The sequence below is a fragment of the Tachyglossus aculeatus genome, unplaced genomic scaffold (assembly GCF_015852505.1).
Source record: "Tachyglossus aculeatus isolate mTacAcu1 unplaced genomic scaffold, mTacAcu1.pri scaffold_137_arrow_ctg1, whole genome shotgun sequence".
NCBI classification, from domain to species: Eukaryota; Metazoa; Chordata; class Mammalia; order Monotremata; family Tachyglossidae; genus Tachyglossus; species Tachyglossus aculeatus.
In genome coordinates this window covers 477,484-498,853 of record NW_024044864.1, presented here as the reverse complement: position 1 = coordinate 498,853, position 21,370 = coordinate 477,484, and the positions used below count along the sequence as shown (strand labels likewise).

The window sequence follows — 21,370 nt, the reverse complement described above, 5'->3', positions numbered from 1 at the left end:
ACCTTTTATCTACCCCAGCGCTTTAAAGAGTGCTTGGCACATAGTAAGCGCTTAACAAATACCAACATTATTATTATTACTATTATTATTGCCATTATTATTACCATTATTATTATGTATATGTGTGAGCGTGTTTGTGTGTGTGTGTGTGTGTAAGAGAGAGAGAAAAAGAGAGAGAGAATGGGGCTATGCACGTATGGATATGAATGTAAATAATGATGGCATTTGTTAAACGCTTACTATGTGCCAAGCACTGTTCTAAGAGCTGGGGAGGATACCAGGTGATCAGGTTGTCCCACGTGGGGCTCACGGTCTTCATCCCCATTTTGCAGATGAGGTGACTAAGGCCCAGAGAAGCTAAGTGACTCGCCCAAAGTCACCCAGCCGACAAGTGGCAGAGCTGGGATTAGAACCCACGACCTCTGCCTCCCAAGCCCGGGCTTTTTCCACTGAGCCACGATGTGTGCCTGTGTGCGTGTTTTCAGTGACCTCATCCATTGCATTTCAACAGAGCCCCGAGGCCTAGGCGAGAATCCGAGTCGTCAGCCGAGGAAAACCGTCCGAAGAGGCTTTGTCTGGGAGCCCAGGGCCAGGAAGACTTCGCTCCAATCAGGAGTGAAGCCACCTGATTTCCCCGGTCGACTCCATCCTCGGCCTCCTCTCTGATGGGACCGGGCCCGGGGTCACTCCTGGGGCACGGAGGAAATGAGGGGGTCCGCCTCGGCCCTCCCGGGGACGCTTCCCGCCTCCCTTCTCCATTTCAGCAGCCCTAGGGCCACCAGAAGCATCTCTGTTGCTCCGACGCTCAAACGAGCTCAGTGGAAAGTAGCAATCAAGCCTCGCCCATTTCGGGGAGTCTCTCGGGGACTCGTTAAAAGTGCAACGCTTCAGAAAGTTATTAATAACACGCCTGGGAGGCGATTAGGCAGTTGGCAGCCTCGTCCTCCCAGGGGGTGGACTTCCTAACGAGGTCTCCGGGGCCTACCACCTCGACGGAGCCATCGGCGGAGGCCGTCCGGGGTGGAGGGAAACGAAAAAAGGAGACGGCAGCGGTCGGAAATGTTTAGCCGAGCTCCCGACAGGGAATTCGAATCACACGGAGGCCCGGTTCTCACGTGGTGAGGAGGGAGAGGCGGGGGAAATGAACAGCGGATGCGAAAGAACGCTGGACTTTCTCCTGATTCCGTCTCTGGTCTGCTTCCTGCCTGCCCCTCCAAATTCCTCAGATCGCTGGGCCCTGTCGGCGCCCCTGGGAGGGATTTTGTTTTCTCCTAGAGGGGCTCTCCCCCAGCTCAAAGCCCCACTGAGAGGTGAAGCGTGAAAATCAGCGTGGCCTAACGGGTAGAACCCGGGCCTGGGAGTTGGGAGGTCCTGGAATCTAATTCTGCCTCCTCCTCCTGTCTGTTGTGTGACCCTGGGCAAGTCACATCTCTGTGCCTCAGTCCCCTCATCGGTAAAATGGGGATGGAGATCTGATTAGCCTGTATCTACCCCAATGCTTGGCAAGGCTCAGTGAAAAGATCCCGGGCTTAAGAGTCAGAGGTCGTGGGTTCCAATCCCGGCTCCGCCACGTGTCTGATGTGTGACCTTGGGCAAGTCACTTCACTTCTCTGAGCCTCAGTTCCCTCATCTGTAAAATGGGGATGAAGACCGGGAGCCCCACGTGGGACAACCTGATCACTCCCCAGCGCTAAGAACAGTGCTTCGCATATAGTAAGCGCTTAACAAATGCCATTATTATTATTATTATCATTATTATTATTATTACAGTGCTGGTACATAGTAAGTGGTTAACAAATCCTGTAAAAAGAAAAGTGACTACCAACGCAATTATGCCGTACTCTCCCAAACGTTTAGTCCAGTGCTCTGTACACAGTAAGCCCTCAATAAATTCCATTGATTGATTGATCGACTAATTATCCTTTGTGACACTGTCATATGTGACTTTACAAATCCTAGCCTAGTCCAGGACTGGAAGACCTGAGAGATAGGTTTGATGACCGGCTTTGCTACTTTTGGCCATGTGGCTTTTGGAAAGCCCCTTAATTTTTTGTGCCTCAATTTTTCATTGGTAAAATGGGGATACAATACCCGTTTTCCCTCCCTCTTAGGCCATGAGTCCAGGGACTGTGTCCAATCAGTTGATCTTGTATCGATCTCAGCACTTATAGTACAGTGTTGGGCCCATAAATGACAGTGTTATAAAAATCGCATAGGCGTATGTACTGAGGAAAGGCAAAAAAGTCCAAAAGTGCCAAGACGTGTTGGAAGGAAAGGTTGGGAATTAATCTGAGACGAAGGCTTTGAAATTGAATTCACTGAGTCCAATTCTTTTCTGTGGTATTAAAGGTATTTATTAAGTTCCCACTGTAGTCAATGCAATATATTAAGTTTTTGGGAAAGTTCAATGGGAATCAAAGTGCTCTGGGTTCCAATCCCGGCTCTTTCTGCTCCGTGATCTTGGGCAGGTCACTTCACTGCTGAGGGACTCATTTTCCTCATCTGTAAAATGGGGATTCAATACCTGTTCTCCCCACTAGACTGTGAGCTCATTGCGGGCGGGGAATGTGTCTACCAACTGTGATATCGTACTCTCCCGAGCGCTTAGTACAGTGTTCTGCACACATAAAACACTCATTAAATACGATTGATTGATTGATTGAAGGGTTCTCCCTTCTATTTCAACTGTAAACCCCACGTCAAACAAGAACTGTGCTCAGCTTGATTACCTTATATTTCTCTCAATGTTTAGTAGAGTGATTGGCAGAGTAGGTGCTTAACAAACACCACTATTATTCTTTTTTATAGAATTTATTAAGTGGTTACTATGTGCAAAGCACTGTTGTAAGTACTGGGGAGGTTACAAGGCGATCAGGTTGTCCCACGGGGTGCTCACAGTCTTAATCCCCCTTTTACAGATGAGGTCACTGAGGCCCAGAGAAGTGAAGTGACATGGCCCAAAGTCACACAGCTGACAATTGTCTGAGTCGGGATTTGAACCCATGACCTCTGACTCCAAAGCCCGGGCTGCTTCTGCTTCTTATTGTTATGAGATTATTATTAAATGCTATTAATAGTAAAAACTTGTTTATTAAGTTTTTATTGATAAAAAAATCAACTTCCTCAACACCTTGGCAATCACAACCTCCTTTGGTGTTTTTCTATACCTTGATTTGCCTCTACGGCTATACCAATCAATAAATATTATTTATTGAGCACTTCTTTCGTGCAGAGCACTGGGCTAAGAGCTTGGGAGAGTAGGGTATAATAGAGTGGGCAGATATATTCCCCGCCCACGAGTTTACTGTCTAGAGGGGCTCCCACAGCAGATAAGGGGTGGAGCCAGGATTCGAACCCAGGTCTTTCTGACTCCCAAGCCTGTACTCTACCCATTAGGCCACGCTGCTTCTAGGGCTTAGAACACTGCTCGGCACATAGTAAGCGCTTAACAAATACCATCGTTATTATTCTCACTGGAGCAGGAAATATTCACTTGGAACTTACAAAGAGCTCAGTGTTCCTCGTGGACAGGGCTTCTTGGATCGATCGGTCCGTAAATCAATCAATCAGTGACCAATAGTGTTCATTGAGTGCCTTTTGAGTGCTAAGCACTGCACTAAATGCTTTGGAGAGTAAACAGAAACAACGCCTAGGGTTAAGTAATCAATGGCGTTTATTGAGCACCTTCTATATACAGACGCTTGGGCTACTACTACTACCAATTTTAGTATTTGTTTAGCACTTACTATGTGCCACGCCCTGTTCTAAGTGCTGGGTAGATACAGGGCAATCAGGTTGACCTCGGTCCCCTTACTCCCTGGGGCTCACAGTCTCAATATCCATTTTATTCATTCATTTCATTCATCCAATCATATTTAATGAGCACTTACTGCATGCAGAGCACTGGACTAAGCGCTTGGAGAGTACAATTCGGCAACTGATGGAGACTGTCCCTACCCCACGACGGGCTCACGGTCTAGAATGGGGGAGAGAGACAAGAAAACCAAACAAGTAGACAGGTATCAGTAGCATTTTACAGAAGAGGTAACTGAGGCCCAGAGAGGTGAAGTGGTTTGCCGAAGGTCACACAGGAGACAAGTGGTGGGGTCGGGATTAGAACTCATAACCTCTGACTCCCAAGCCCGGGCTCTTGCCCCTAGGCCCTACTAAGCGCTTGGGAGGATATAATAGAGGTAGAAGACCTGTCCCTCCTTTTCCTCAGCTTCCCCTCTCCTCCCCATCGCCCCGACCCACTCCCTCTGCTCTGTCCCCCCTCCCCACCCCATAGCACTTGTGCATATAGGTACATACCTACAATTTTATTTATTTACATTAATTCCTTTCTACTCATTCATTCAATCGAATTTATTGAGCTCTTACTGTGTGCAGAGCACTGTAATAAGTGCTACTCGTTAGGATATATATATAGATATAGATATAGATATATAGATATCTAATTCTATTTATTTATATCGATACTACTGATGCCTGTTTACTTGTTTTGTTGTCGGTCTCCCCACTTCTAGACTGTCAGCCCGGTCTGGGCAGGGATTGTCTCTATTGCTGAATTGTACTTTCCAAGCGCTTAGTACAGCGTTCTGCACACAGTCAGCGCCCAAAAAATACAATCGGGTGAACGATTGTCCTTACCCTCAAGATGCTTACGCTTTAATAAGATAAGCATCTACTGTGTCAAGAGCACTTGGGCGAATAGACTAGACGTGGAAGATCTGATCCCTGACCTATAAACTCTAGTAGTACCGACTGAACGCCTATTGGGTCCAGAGCGCTGTACTGAGCATTTGGGAGAGTAGAGGAGAGGTAGAAAACGCGATCCTTGCTTTCAAGGAGTTTCCACTCTAAAGGGGATGGCAAACATGCACTGAGCAGTGTGGCCTAGTGGAAAGGGCCCGGGCTTGGGAGTAAGAGGACCTGGGTTCTAATCCTGGCTCTGCCACCTGTCTGCCGTGTGACCTTGGGCAAGTCGCTTCGCTTCACTGGGCCCCAGTTACCTCATATCTACCCCAGCGATGCTTGGCACTTAGTAAGCGCTTAACAAATACCATTATTATTAATATCGTGGTACAGGGACTGATGAGCTTGTATCCAGCCCAGAGCATAGACCGGTGCTGGATCCCTAGTAAGCGCTTTGTCTGTCTCCCCTTCTAATAATAATAATAATGATGGCATTTGTTAAGCGCTTACTATGTGCAAAACACTGTTCTAAGTACTGGGGAGGCTACAAGGTGATCAGGTTGCCCCACGGGGGGCTCACAGTCCATCCCCATTTTCCACATGAGGTCACTGAGGCACGGAGAACTGAAGTGACTTGCTCAAAGTCACACAGCTGACAACTGGCAGAGCCGGGATTTGAACCCATGACCACTGACTTCAAAGCCCGGGCTCTTTCCACTGAGCCACGCTACTTCTAGACTGTGAGCCTGTTGTCGGGTACGAACTCTCTCTCGATGTTGCCGACTTGTACTTCCCAAGCGTTTAGTCCAGTGCTCTGCACACAGTATGTGCTCAGTAAATACGATTGAATGAATGAATGACCAGTGAAGGAATACTGAAATTCATTTATTAACAGACGGGAGGAAGAGGAGGCTCAAATAGTTACGTATGGAAATAGCGGTGATCGAAAGGACTAGGGGAGAACGTCGGTGCAAACGTTATGAGGCTGTGCCATAGGATTTTCTGAAGCGTTCCATATTTTTACATATCCGCCAAGCTAGCTCTCTTCCTCCCTTCAATGCCCTACTGAGAGCTCACCTCCTCCAGGAGGCCTTCCCAGACTGAGCCCCATTTTTCCTCTCCTCCTCCCCATCCCCCCACCCTACCTCCTTCCCCTACCCACAGCACTTGTACATATTTGTACAGATTCATTGCTCTATTTATTTTACTCTTACATATTTACAATTCTATTTATTTTATTACTGATGTGCCTATAGCTATAATTCTATTTGTTCTGATGATTTTGATCCCTTTCAAAATGTTTGGTTTTGTCGTCTGTCTCCCCCTTATAGACTGTGAGCCCATCGTCGGGTAGGGACCATCTCTAGATGTTCCCGACTTGTACTTCCCAAGCGCTTAGTCCAGTGCTCTGCATACAGTAAGCGCTCAATAAATACGACTGAACGAATGAATGAATCAAACATGAACATTTTCCCGGCGTTTTCCATCGGATATGGAAATTATCCCTTGCACTCTGCGGGCCCTCTAGCTCGTGAATGGGAAGTGATTTGGGATCGTCTCCAGGCAGGGTGGCCGAGGAAAGGGTAGATGACCTGAGTAAGGCAAAGTCTTTGCTCTCAGTGGGCTGAGAGTCTTGTTGAGGCGAGGTGGGAGAGCTAAACAGCATGCCATGTTGCCGACTTATACTTCCGAAGTGCTTAGTCCAGTGCTCATTCGATTGTATTTATTGAGCGTTTACTGTGTGCAGAGCACTGGACTAAGCGCGAATGAATGAATGAATGAAAGAGCTTGGGCTTGGGCGGTCAGAGGTCGTGGGTTCTAATCCCGGATCCGCCACTTATCAGCGGTGTGACCTTGGGCAAGCCACTTAATTTCTCTGGGCCTCAGTTCCCTCACTTGTAAAATGGGGATGAAGACTGTGAGCCCCACATGGGACAACCTGATCAGTCAATCGTATTTATTGAGCGCTTACTGTGTGCAGAGCACTGTACTAAGCGCTTGGGAAGTACAAGTTCGCAGCATTTAGAAACAGTCCCTACCCAACAGTGGGCTCCCAGTCTAAAAGGGGGAGACAGAGAACAAAACCAAACATACTAACAAAATAAAATAAATAGAATAGATATGTACAAGTAAAATAAATAAATAAATAAATAGAGTAATAAATATTTACCAACATATATACATATATACAGGTGCTGTAGGGAAGGGAAGGAGGTAAGATGGGGGGATGGAGAGGGGAACGAGGAGGAGAGGAAGGAAGGGGCTCAGTCTGGGAAGGCCTCCTGGAGGAGGTGAGCTCTCAGTAGGGCCTTGAAGGGAAGAAGAGAGCTAGCTTGGCGGATGGGCAGAGGGAGGGCATTCCAGGCCCGGGGGATGACGTGGGCCGGGGATCGATGGCGGGACAGGCGAGAACGAGGTACGGTGAGGAGATTAGCGGCAGAGGAGCGGAGGGTGCGGGGTTGGCTGTAGAAGGAGAGAAGGGAGGTGAGGTAGGAGGGGGCAAGGTGATGGAGAGCCTTGAAGCCCAGGGTGAGGAGTTTCTGCCTGATGCGCAGATTGATTGGTAGCCACTGGAGATTTTTGAGGAGGGGAGTAATATGCCCAGAGCGTTTCTGGACAAAGACAATCCGGGCAGCAGCATGAAGTATGGATTGAAGTGGGGAGAGACACGAGGATGGGAGATCAGAGAGAAGGCTGATGCAGTAGTCCAAACGGCATAGGATGAGAGCTTGAACGAGCAGGGTAGCGGTATGGATGGAGAGGAAAAGGCGGATCTTGGCAATGTTGCGGAGCTGGGACCGGCAGGTTTTGGTGACGGCTTGGATGTGAGGGGTGAATGAGAGTGCGGGGTAGAGGATGACACCAAGTTTGCGGGCTTGTGAGACGGGAAGGATAGTAGTGCCGTCAACAGAGATTGGAAAGTCAGGGAGAGGGCAGGGTTTGGGAGCGAAGACAAGGAGACAACCTGATGACCTTGTATCTGCCCCAGCCCTTAGAACAGTGCTTGGCACAGTACAAAATTTGTAGAGAAGCAGGGTGGTTTAGAAAGCGTGCAGGCCTGGGGGTCAGAGGTCATGGGTTCGTATCAGCTGTATGACTTTGGGCAAGTCACTTCACTTCTTTGGGCCTCAGTTCCCTCATCTGTAAAATAGGGGTTAAGACAGGGACACGTGGGACAACCTGATTTCCTTGTATCTCCCCCCGTGCTTAGAACAGTGATTAGTGCTTAACAAATCCCATCATTATTATTATTATTATAATGGCCAGCGTGCATCTCCATCCTCTTTCATAGACTCCAAAGGATTAGGGATTATTATTATCATTATTATTAGGGTAGGAAAATATTTAGTTGTCCCTTATGCCCCTCCATGAAGCATCGTGGTTTAGCGGATAGCCAGGTTCTAATCCTGGCTCTGCCACTCATCTGCTGTGCGACCTTGGACAAGTCATTTCACTTCTCTGTGCCTCGGTAACCTCATCTGTAAAATGGGGATGAAGACTCTGAGCCCCACGTGGGACAGGAACTGTCTCCAACCCGATTTGCTTGTATCCACCCCAGCACTTAGTTCAGTGCCCGGCACATAGGAAGCGCTTAACAAATACAAAGGTTATTAGTATCATTATTCTCTGGGCCTCAGTTACCTCATCTATAACATGGGGATTGAGACTGTAAGCCCCAAGTGGGACAGACTGTATCCAAACGGATTTGTTTGTATCCACCCCAGCGCTTAGTTCAGTGCCTGGCAATTAGGAAGCGCTTAACAAATACGACAGTTATTAGTATCATTATTCTCTGGGCCTCAGTTACCTCATCTGTAAAATGGGGATTGAGACTGTGAGCCCCAAGTGGGACAGAGACTGTGTCCAACCCGATTTGTTTCTATCCACCCTGGTGCTTAATGCAGTGCCTGGCACATAGTAAGTGCTTAAAAACTATTATTATCATTATCATTATCATTAGTACAGTGTTCTGCACACATTAAGCGCTCAATAAATACGATTGAATGAATGAATTACTCCAGGTGGCGGTGGAGAAGAAACTCTCACCCCCTCATTGCAGAGAAGCAATGTGGCTTAGTGGATAGAGCCCGGGCCTGGTATTCAGAAGGATGCGGGTTCTAATCCCAACTCCGTCGCTTGTCAGCTGTGTGACTTTGGGCAAGTCCCTTCACTTTTCTGGGCTCTGTTACCTCATCTGGGAAATGAAGATTAAGATAGTAAACCCCATGTTGGACAGAGACCGCGTCAAACCTGATCAACTTTTATCTATCCCGGAATTTAGAACGGCACTCGGCAGCCAGTAAACTCTCCACGATTACCAAAATAAGAATAATGACTATTATCATTCCTATCGGCACTTCAGGGAGGAGAAGACCTTCCGGATGCCCGCCTGGATCTCTCTGTTGCGGAGGCTACAGACGATGGGGTTTAGGGTGGGCATGACCAGCGTGTATAAGGCGGCCACCACCTTGTCCCTGTCGAACGAGTGGGAGGAGGCGGGCCGGAAGTAGGTGTAGATGACCGGAGAGTAGTAGAGGGAGACCACGCAGAGGTGGGAGGAGCAGATGGAGAAGGCCTTCCTCTTGCCTTCGGCCGACCGGATGCGGAGGATGGCGGCCACGATGAAGCCGTAGGAGAGGCAGGTCAGCACGAAGTCCCCCATGGCCAGGGCGACGTCGGCCACGAAGACCATCACCTCGTTGGCCCGGACGGGGCCAGCAGGGCGGGGATCTCGCAGAAGAAGTGGTCGATGGCGTCCGACCCGCAGGAGGTCAGCCGGAGGACGAGGACCGTGTGCACCCAGGCGTTGGTGACGGCGACGAGGAGGACGGCGGCCAGGAGGGCGGAGCATGTCTGCCAGCTCATGACGGCGGCATAGCGGGGGGCGGGGGGAAGCAGATGGCCACGTAGCGGTCGAAGGCCATGGCGGTGAAGAGGACCATCTTGGCCCCCAGGGACCAGGTGAAGAAGAGGAGCTGGGCCATGCAGCCGCTGTAGGAGATGGTCTTCCGGGGACCCAGTGTGGTCTCCAGCATCTTGGGGACGATGGAGGAGGTGCACACGACGTCCACCAGGACCAGAGGCAGCAGCATGACGTACATGGGCGTGTGCAGGGCCGCGCTGAGGGAGACCGCGGCCATGATGAGACCATTTCCCAGCACGGCCACCAGGTAGACGCACAGAAAGACGGCGAAGAGGAGGGGCTGCATCTCGGGGCGGTTCAAAAGGCCAAGGATGACGAACTCGGACACGGCGCTGCGGTTCTTCGGGCTTTCAGGGGGATCGGACGGGGGATGCCGAAGGAGACAGGGACGGATGGCCGTGGAATGAGGCGGGAGAGCTGGTGCGGAGGTAGGTGGGAGAAAGGGGAAAGGGAGAATCGGTGGTGAAGGCGAAAGGGAGAGCTGACGGAGAAGGGCAGAGCTGGTGGGGAAGGGGAGAAGGAGAACTGGTGATCCAGATCAAGGGAAAAGCTGCTGGCTGCTTCTTTGGTCTTCTCCGTCATTCCTGGCTCTGGAAACCGCCCTTTTACAATGTTCACCTGGGAGTAGTGAGGAAACCAGAGAAACTGAGGAAAAAAGTAGTTTACTACTAAAATTACTACTACTAATAATAATAATGGTATTTATTAATTGTTTAAGAGAAACTGATGAAACAATAGAAGTAGTTTACTACTACTATTGCTACTACTACTACTACTACTACTACTACTACTACTACTACTACTAATGGTATTTATTAAGTGCTTACTATGTGCCAATTACTGCTTTAAGCGCTTGGGGGATACAAAGTAATCAGGTTGTCCCACGTGGGGCTCACAGTCTTAACCCCCTTTTTACAGATGAGGGAACTGAGGCACAGAGAAGCAAAGTGGCTTGCCCAAGATCACACAGCAGACAAGTGGCAGAGCCGGGATTAGAACCCATGTCCTCTAACTCCCAAACCCGGGCTCTTTCCAATAAGCCATCTTCTTCTTCTTCTTCTTCAATCAATCAATCAATCAATCAATCAATCGCATATATTGAGCGCTTACTGTGTGCAGAGCACTGTACTAAGCGCTTGGGAAGTACTAGTTGGCAACACATAGAGGGAGCCCAACAGTGGGCTCACAGTCTAGGAGGGGGAGACAGAGAACAAAACAAAACATATTAACAAAATAAAATAAATAGAATAGATATGTACAAGTAAAATAAATAAATGAATAGAGTAATAAATACGTACAAACATATATACATATATACAGGTGCTGTGGGGAAGGGAAGGAGGTAAGGCGGGGGGATGGAGAGGGAGAAGAGGGGGAGAGGAAGGAGGGGGCTCAGTCTGGGAAGGCCTTCTGGAGGAGGTGAGCTCTCAGTAGGGCCTTGAAGGGAGGAAGAGACCTAGCTTAGCGGATGTGGGGAGGGAGGGCATTCCAGGCAAGGGGGATGACGTGGGCCGGGGGTCGACGGCGGGACAGGCGAGAACGAGGCACCGTGAGGAGATTAGCGGCAGAGGAGCGGAGGATGCGGGCTGGGCTGTAGAAGGAGAGAAGGGAGGTGCGGTAGGAGGGGGCGAGGTGATGGAGAGCCTTGAAGCCGAGGGTGAGGAGTTTCTGCCTGATGCGTAGGTTGATTGGTAGCCACTGGAGATTTTTGAGGAGATTTTTTATTTCTTCTTCTTCTTCTTCTTCTTCTTCTTCTTCTTCTTCTTCTTCTTCTTCTTCTTCTTCTTCTTCTCCTCCTCCTCCTCCTCCTCATCCTTCTTCTTCTTCTTCTTCTTCTTCTTCTTCTTCTTCTTCTTCTTCTTCTTCTTCTTCTTCTTCTTCTTCTTCTTCTTCTTCTTCTTCTTCTTCTTCTTCTTCTTCTTCTTCTTCTCCTCCTCCTCCTCCTCATCCTTCTTCTTCTTCTTCTTCTTCTTCTTCTTCTTCTTCTTCTTCTTCTTCTTCTTCTTCTTCTCAGAGCACTGTACTAAGCGCTTGTGAAGTACAAGTCGACAACCTAGAGAGACGGTTCCTACCCAACAATGGGCTTTATAGTCATTTCTGTCTCCCCCTCTAGATTGTAAGCTCCTCGTGGGCAAGGAATGTGTCTACCACCTCTGTTATACGGTACTCTCCCAGGCGCTTAGTACAGTGCTGTACTCACAGTAAGTGCTCAGCAAATACCATCGATGTTGTTGATGATAGTATAATTATGGTATTTGTTAAGCACTTACTATGCTAAGAACTGTACTGAGCATTGGGGAAGGTAGAAAAGAATCAAATCTGGCCCCAGTTAATCAAATCTGGCCCAAGATTACCTTTATAGTAAGAATAATTGTGGTATTGGTTAAACATTCACTATTTGCCAAGCAGCCTGGGAGTCAGAAGGACTAGGGTTCTAACCCTGGTTCCGTCACTTGTCTGCTGTGTGACTTTGGGCAAATCACTTCACTTCTCTGCACCTCAGTTGTCTCATCTGCAAAATGAGCCCCATGCGGTACATGGATATTGTCCAACCTTCTAACTACCCCAACGTTTAGAACAGTGGCTGGCACAAAGAAAGCACTTAACAAATACTACTAAAAATATACCAGAAAATCAGGTCAGACACAGTCCCCGTCCCACAGTGGGCTCAGAAGAGAGAGGGAGAGCAGGGCATTTATCTCCTATTATCCCCATTTTACAGGCGAGGAAACTGAGGCCCAGAGAAGTTAAGTGACTTGCCCGAGGTCATAATATTGAAGGTATTTCTTAAGCGCTTACTATGTGAAAAGCACTGTTGCAAGTGCTGGGCAGGTTACAAAGTGATCAGGTTGTCCCACGGGGGCTCACAGTCCTCATCCCCATTTTACAGATGAGGTAACTGAGGCCCACTTAACTACTCTGTGCCTCAATTGCCTAATCTGTAAAATGGGGTTGAAGACTCTAAGCCCCACGTGGGACAACCTGATCACCTTGTATTCCCCCCAGTGCTTAGAACAGTGCTTTGCACATAGTAAGGGCTTAATAAATGCCATTTCTATTATTATTACTATTGTATCTACCCCAGCGCTTAGAACAGTACTTTGCACATAGTAAGCGCTTAACAAATACCAACATTATTATTATCATTCTTCTCATGGTATTAGTTAAGCGCTTATTCTGTGCCAGGCACTGAACTAAGTGCGGGGGCAGATATGAGCTAATCAGGTTGGGCCCAGTCCCTGTCCGACATGGGGATCCCGGTCTTAATCCCCATTTTACAGACGAGGGAACTGAGGCACAGAGAAGTCAAGTGGCTTGCCCACAATCACACAGCATTTTGTTGTCTGTCTCCCCCTTCTAGACCGTGAGCCCGTTGTCGGGTAGGGTTCGTCTCTATATGTTGCCGACTTGTATGTCTCAAGCGCTTAGTACAGTGCTCTGCACACAGTAAGCACTCAATTGAATGAATAAATACGATTGAGTATAGAGTGCATTGCAATTATTATGGGTATTACGTAGCACTTTTCTTTTCCAAAGCCTTTTCCAGTTGTTCATCCCATCTTTGACCTTACGACATCCCTGTGAGCTAGGGAGAGGGAGGATTTATCATTCCTCGCGGGGCCTAGTGGGAAAACCCCGGGCCTGGGAGTCGGAGGACTGAGTTCTAATTCCAGCTCTGCCTCTTGCCTGCTCTGTGACGTTGGACAAGTCAATTTACTTCGTGCACCTGGTTCTTCTTCTTCTCTAGAATGGGGATTCAGTGACTGTCCTCCCTCTGTGAGTTCCACGTGGGACAGGGACTGAGTCCCACCTGATTATCTTGCATCTACCCCCGCGCTTAGCCAGGCGCATAGAAAGCACATAACAAATACCATTAAAAACCAAGAAAAAAAGTAGCCACTAACGTGCATTCCTCAGGGGCGGCTATTTGGGGTAGGTGGTCCTGCCACGGGAGAATAACGAAGAATAAATCCGAGTCTCGGCTTCCTCTGCAATCAGCCACAGAGCCCTCCTGTCATGTAGTTGGCTTCTCACTCCTGCTTAAGTAAACGACTGATTTGTTTGTCGCGGATACGAAGTTTCCGGAGTACAAAGGCAAGGCTTGGGGATATCCCTACGGGGGATGGGTCTGTTGCTTCCAAGTTGGGCCTCAGTGGGCAATTAGGAGGCGGGATTATCGAATTCCGCCCTGAGATTTCCTCGGTTTCTTGGTTGGCTGTTGACTTCCTCTGGTTCCCGGTCCGGGGAGTGGAGGACTCTGGGAGAGGCTGAGGGGAGACTGGACAGGAGCGGGACGATGTGACCGTTAGAGCCATTAACAATAATAATAATAACAATAATAATGGTATTTGTTAAGCGCTTACTACTTGTCAGGCACTGTACTAAGCGCTGAGGTGGATAGGAGCAAATTGAGTTGGACACAGTGCCTGTCCCATGTGGGGTTCACGGTCTCATGACAAGTGGGAGAGGGTCGAACTCTCATCAGGATATGATGTCGGTCTTTTTCTTACTCTTACCTCTTAAAGTGGTTAGTCAGTCGGTCAAATAATAATAATAATATTAATAATGGTATTTGTTAAGCGCTTACTATGTGCAAAGCACTGTTCTAAGCGCTGTGAAGGTTATAAAGTGATAAGGTTGTCCCAGGTGGGGCTCGCAGTCTTCATCCCCATTTTACACATGTGGTAACTGAGGCACAGAGAAGTTGAGTGGCTCGGCCAAGGTCACATAGCTAAGTGGCAGAGCCGAGATTCGATGTATTTATTGAGCGCTTGCTGTGTGCAGAGCACCACACTAAGTGCTTGGGAGAGGACAATATAACGATAAACAGTCAGATTTCCTGCCCACAACGAGTTTACAGTCTAGAGAGGGAGGCAGATATTAATAGAAATAAATGATAGATGCGGACTTCAGTGAAGCAGAGAAGCAGCGTGGCTCCGTGGAAAGAGCCCGGGCTTTGGAGTCAGAGGGCATGGGTTCAAATCCCGGCTCCGCCGCTTGTCAGCTGTGTGACTTTGGACAGGTCATTTCACTTCTCTGTGCCTCAGTTCCTTCATCTGTAAAATGGGGATGAAGACTGTGAGCCCTCCGTGGGACTACCTGATCACCTGGTATCTTCCCCAGCGCTTAGAACAGTGTTTTGCACATAGTAAGCGCTTAATAAATGCCATCATTATTATTATTATCAGTGCTGTGGGGCTGGGAGGGGGGATGCGGAAAGGGAGAAAGTCAGGACAACGCAGAAGGGAGTGGGAGAAGAGGAAAGGAGGGCAGTCAGAGAAGGCCTCTTGGAGGAGATGAGCCTTCAATAAGACTTTGAAAGGGGGCAGAGTCACTGTCTGGTGGATATGAAGAGAAGCAGCGTGGCCTAGTGGCAAGAGCCCGGGCTTGGGAGTCAGAGGTCGTGGGTTCTAATCCCGACTCCACCGCTTGTCAGCTGTGTGACTCTGGGCAAGTCACTTAACTTCTCTGTGCCTCAGTTACCTCATCTGCAAAATGGGGATTAACACTGTGAGCCCCACGTGGGACAACCTGGTCACCTTGTATCCCCCCCAGCGCTTAGAACAGTGCTTTGCACATAGTAAGCACTTAACAAATACAATTATTATTATTATTATTATTGTCTGCTGTGTGACCTTGGGCAAGTCACTTCACTTCTCTGTACCTCAATTAACCTCATCTGTAAAATGGGGATTAAGACTGTGAGCCCCCCACGTGGGACAACTTGATCACCTTGTATCTCCCCCAGTGCTTAGAACAGTGCAAGGCACATAGTAAGCGCTTATGGAATACCTTTGTTATTATTATTGAGTGCTTACTATGTGCCGAGTACTCTGCTAAGCACTTTCATTCATTCATGTTTTCATTCAATCGTATTCATTGAGTGCTTACTGTGTGCAAAGCTCAGTACTAAGCGCTTGGGAGAGTATGACATAACATTAAATACATATATTCTCTGCCCACAATGAGCTTACGGTCTAGAAGGGGTGACTGACAACATAGTAAGCGCTTAATAAATGCCATTAAAAAATGAATAAATAAAGAAATTTCAGATACGGACGTAAGTGCTGTGGGGCTGGGAGGGGAGATGAATAAAGTAAGACCTGGCAGGTCTTACTTTGTGCTAAGCACTTTGACCATCACGGGGATAATAATAAGAATGAAAACTGTGGTATTTGTTAAGCCCTTACTATGTGCTAAGCACAGTTCTCAACCTTGGGGTAGATACAAGATAATCAGGTCTGGTTCAGTCAAAGTCAGACAGAGTCAGGATGGGAACGAACTAATTGGAATGGAGAAGCAGCGTTACTCAGTAGAAAAAGCACTGGCTTTGGAGTCAGAGGTCATGGGTTCAAATCCCGGCTCCGCCAATTGTCAGCTGTGTGACTTTGGGCAAGTCACTTAACTTCTTTGTGTCTCAGTGACCTCATCTGTAAAATGGGGATGAAGACTGTGAGCCCCCCGTGGGACAACCTGATCACCTTGTAACTTCCCCAGTGCTTAGAACTATGTTTGCACGTAGCAAGTGCTTACTAAATGCCATTAAAAAAAACCCCAGGTCCTTCTGGTTCCCAGGCCCGGTCTCTATCGACTAGGCCACGCTACTTCTCAGTGTGACCTAGTGGATAATTTCTGAGCACTTTTTGTTTGCACAGACCTCTACTAAGTGGTTTGGAGAGTAGAATTGAGGAAGTAGAGCAATTTCTGCCCTTGAGGTGCTTACAATCTGCAGTGGACTGTATGAAGTGCTTGGAAACTAAAACCCAAGCCCCGATCTCTGTCGCAAGGAGCTGGGAGCCCCTCCAGATGGTGATGTCTTCTTTCTTTCCCAAAGCTCCTGGGCCATCTGTCAGCTGTGTGACTCACGTCACTTCACTTCTCTGTGCTTCAGTTCCCTCAACTGTAAAATTGGGATGAAGACTGTGAGCCCCACGGGGGACAACCTGATCACCTTGTATCCCCCCAGCGCTTAGAACAGTCAGCGCTTAGAACAGTGCTTTGCACATAGTAAGCACTTAAATACCGTCATTATTATCTGTGGGCGATTCTCAAGAGGAGACGAAGGCAAGGAGTCTGTGTGCATCGTGAGATGGGCTCTCCGGGTCCTTCACGCCCTTGGTGGCTTCTACCTCACAGGATGACGTCGAGGAGGTTAGGCCAGTCTGTAAACGCACTGGTCTTCCTGATTTCCTGGGTCAGTAGCTTTCACGTTCGTCTTGCCCTACTCCAGTCCAGCCCTCACCCTTCGCCCCCTAATGCCGGCTTTCTCATCGTGCCCCATTCTCGTCTTTCCCACATCCCGCCCCTGGCCTGGAACTCGTCAGCCACAGACACCAGAACACCACTCTCTCCATCTTCGAAGTCTCATTAAGGTCCCATCTCTAAGAGGCCTTTCCCGAATGAGCCCTCTTTTTCCTGGTTCTCTCTCCCTTCTCCATCATCTTAGCACTTGGATCTGGGACATTTGGGGGGGCTGATCTTTGTCTCACCCTTAGCCCCTCAGCATTTATATACATATATTTAAATTACAGACTATTAATTATGTATTTATATTAATGTCCGTCTCACCCTATAGACGGTAGACTTGTTGTGGTTGGGGAACGTGTCTGCCAACTCTGTTGTATTGGATTCTCCCCAACAACTCTTGACCACTGGCTTAAAAGCGTCTCAGCAGGTCTCCCCATCCCACCCAACCGTTCCCCCGCCTCACACGTTTCAATCCTCTTCCCAAGAACACCCTCCAACTGTAGCTATCTCTTGCCTCCCAACTCTGACCCTCCACCCTTCTCCAGATCATGCTACAGTTTCCCTAACCTGGAACTCCCTCCTTTCCAAATCCTTTACCTTCCAAGCCTCCCTAAAATCCCACCTCCTCTGAGAAGTTTTCCTGATGAAATCGCCTCACCCCACAATTTAGTCAATTTAACACTTCTCTTACCTGTTATGAGCTCTATTCCTATCCTGAGCATATATACAGCTACTTTCTATTTATAGAGAAGCAGCGTGGCTCAGTGGAAAGAGCCTGGGTTTGGGAATCAGAGGTCGTGAGTTCTAATCCCGCCTCTGCCACTTATCAGCTTTGTGGCTTTGGGCAAGTCACTTCACTTCTCTATGCTTCAGTTACCTCATCTGTAAAATGGGGATTAAGACTGTGAGCCCCACGTGGGACAACGTGATCACCTTGTATCCCCCCAGCGTTCAGAACAGTGCTTTGCACATAGTAAGCACTTAACAAATGCCATCATTATTGTTATTCTATCAATATGTATCTGCGTATTTACTTGCACTGCAATTATTTATTTATTTCCTCCTGATCCATTTTGCAACTTCCTGCTACATTCTTCTTTACCCTGCTCGCTCTGTTTTTTGGGGGAGTATTTGTTAAAGCGCTTACTATGTGATGAGCACTGTTTTAAGTGCTGGGGTCAGACACGTCTGTGTTCCACACGGGGCTCACAGTCTAATCATTGAATCCCTGTTTTACAGTTGAGGGAACTGAGATGCAGAGAAGTGAAATGACATGCCCAAGGTTCCACAGCAGGCAAGGGGCAGAGCTGGGATGCTCTTTCCATTAGCCCATACTGCTGCTCTTCCAGTAAACTATTTACTCCTTGGAGACAGGGGTTAGATATGGGGTTATATGTCTTCTAATTATTTATGGTATTCCCTAAATGCTTACTATGTGCCAGGCACTGTTCTAAGCGCTGGGATAGAAGCAAGCTAATGGGGTCAGACACAGTCCCTGTCCCACATGGGGCTCACAGTCTAAATCCCCATTTCGCAGATGAGGTAACTGAGTCACGGAGAAGTGAAGTGACTTGCCCGAGGTCACACAGCAGAGAAGTGGCAGAGCCAGGATTAGAACCCACATCCTCTGACTCCCCAATCCTGTTGCCACTAATAATAATAATAATAATAATAATAATAATAATAATGACATTTCTTAACCGCTTACTATGTGCAAAGCACTTTCTAAGCGCTGGGGAGGTTACAAGGTAATCAAGTTGTCCCACGTGGGGCTCACAGTCTTAATCCCCATTGTACAGATGACGGAACTGAAGCACAGAGAATCAAGTGACTTGCCCAAAGTCACACAGCTGACAACTGGTGGAGCTGGGATTTGAACCTATGACCTCTGACTCCAAAGCCCATCTCTTTTCTACTGAGCCACGCTGCTTCTCTAGGCCATGCTGCTTCTTCGTATAGGATATTGTAGAGATACTTATATCTATCTCTATCTCTATATTTATATCTATCCCTATATAATTTTAATAATGGTATTTGTTAAGCTCTCACTATGTGCAAAGCCCTGCTCTAAGCGCTGGGGGGGATACAAGGAGATCAAGTTGTTCCACAGGGGGCTCCCAGTCTTCATCCCCATTTTCCAGATGAGGGAACTGAGGCCCAGAGAAGTGAAGTGACATGTCTAAAGTCACACAGCTGACTTTAGTGGCGGAGCCGGGATTACAACCCAAGACCTCTGACTCCCAAGCTCGGGCTCTTTCCCCTGAGCCACGCTGCTTCTCTATATCTATTTACTATCTCTAGACTGTCAGCTCCTTATGGTCAGGGAACGTATCTGCTAATTCTGTTGTGTTGTGCTCTCTCAACCGCTTAATACAGTGCTCTGCACGCAGTAAGTACTCAACAAATACTCACCGTGTTAAGGTGAGTAGATCTAGGATAATCAGATCACACACAACTCCCTTACACGGGGCTCACTATCTAGGAGGGAGGAAAAGCTGATATTTTGTCCTCAATTTCCAGATAGGGAAATCAAGGCTTCGTTCAGTAGACGGGCTGGAGTTAGAACCTCATTCTCCTAATTAATCAATTAGTCAATGGTATATATTAAGTGCTTACTCTGTGCAGAGCACAATACCAAGGTCATGGGAGAGCAATAATGGTAATTGTGGCATTTGTTAAGTGCTTACTGTATTCCAGGCACTGTACTAAGCGCTGGGATGGAGACAAGCCAACCGGTTTGGACGCAGTCCCTGTCCCATGTGGGGCTCACATCCTCAAACCCCATTTTGCAGAGGAGGTAAATGAGGCACAGAGAAGGTCACACAGCAGATGCGTGGCAGAGTCGGGATTAGAACTCATGACCTTCTGACTCCTAGGTCGGTGCGCGATCCACTCTGCCGGTTGGGAGACACGTTCCCCGCTCGCAACATGCTTATGGCCTCGAGGGGTAGACAGGATTAAAATAAATCACAGCACAGCCCGCACCCTCCGCTCCTGTGCCACCGCTCACCTCCTCACTGGGCCTCGTTCTCACCCGTCCCGCCGTCGACCCCCGGCCCACGTCCTACCTGTGCCCTGGAATTCTCTCCCTCCTCGCAGCCGCCAAACTATCTCTTTTCCTCCCTTCAAAGCCCTACTGAGAGCTCACCTCTTCCAGGATGCCTTCCCAGACTGAGTCCTCCTTTTCCTCTGCTCTTCCTTCCCTCCCCATCGCCCCAATCCCTCCCTCCCCGCCACTCAGCACTGCTGTCTATCTGTATATCTGTAAATATTTATTATTCTATTTATTTTATAAACGATGTGTATGTATCTATAATTATACTTATTTTGATACTGTCGATGCCTGTCTCCCTGTTTTGGTTTGTGTTCTGCCTCCCCCCTTCTCGACTATGAGCCCGTTGTGGGGTAGGGATTGTCTCTATCCGTTGCCGAATTGGACCTTCCAGGCCAGAGCCTGGTCATAAACCAGAGTAGGTCATGGGGTGTGGAGTAGGAGGAGGGAGCGGAAGCAAATGGCTGAGACCAAAAGTGAACCCCAGATCAGACTAGGAAGAAGGTTTGGAGTAAGAAAATAGTGACCGCAGTGAGGTTGACTGGAGTTCCTCCGTGTGAGACACACGTCAGTGTGAAGGGTCACACGTTCCCCATGGGATGGTCTTGGGGGCCAGGCCCCAGGGACTCCGGGCCCAAGGGAAACCAGCCCCAAACAGGATATAATAGGCCCCTCAGCCCAACGTGTGGCCCGTCCCCCGGGAGGAATTCTACACGGAGCGACAGGGAGTATTTCCAGAAAGACCCGGCCTCGCCGAGAGCCCGTCGCGTTCCGAGAGGGAGGCAAGAGGAGTCGGGACCCTCGACATCTCCCGGATACCCTCCTGTGGCCGACGTCCGGGAGCTGAGGGGACGGGGATGGTTGTAGGACAGCAGAGACCAGCTCCCGCTCGCCCCAGAGTGGCCAGTAAGTCCGGTCTGGAGAGAACACGGATGGGAAAGGGTTCACGGGCGGGCGGGCGGTGACAGAGAACGAGAGAAAGCTCCCCCGTCTCCCCACATCTCCACGCGTAACACAATTCTTTCCTCCTGGCGTCTCCATCTCTCTCCATCCGCCGGATCTCCCGGGTGGGTGGCCGGGATGGACGGGGTCGGATCGGTGAGAAATGTTCCGAGGAGAGCAGTCTCCGTATCCCCTGACAGAGCTGGTTATTTCTGCTACCCGATGGCGTTTATTGAGCCATTATCATGTGCAGAGCTCTGTACAAAAAGCTCTAAAAGTAAAGATTGGGTAAGTCCCTGCCCAAACAGGGGCTCGGAATCTAAAAATAAGGGGTGAAAGGGAATCCTACACGTTTCGGATTCTGTTTGGGTGATGGAAGCAGAGTGTACCTAGGTGGGCTGAGGGCAATCCTGTCAGTCAGTTCAGACCCCATACTAGATGGGGCCTTTTGGACTGTAACAACAATAATAATAATAATTGTTGTATTTGTTAGGTACTTACCATGTGGC

The 21,370-nt window shown here is 48.6% G+C and overlaps 1 pseudogene; it reads right to left on the bottom strand.

Moving 5' to 3' along the window:
• Positions 1-9,043: 9,043 nt before the first annotated feature.
• On the bottom strand, positions 9,044-16,891 carry LOC119923038 (annotated as a pseudogene).
• Positions 16,892-21,370: the final 4,479 nt, after the last annotated feature.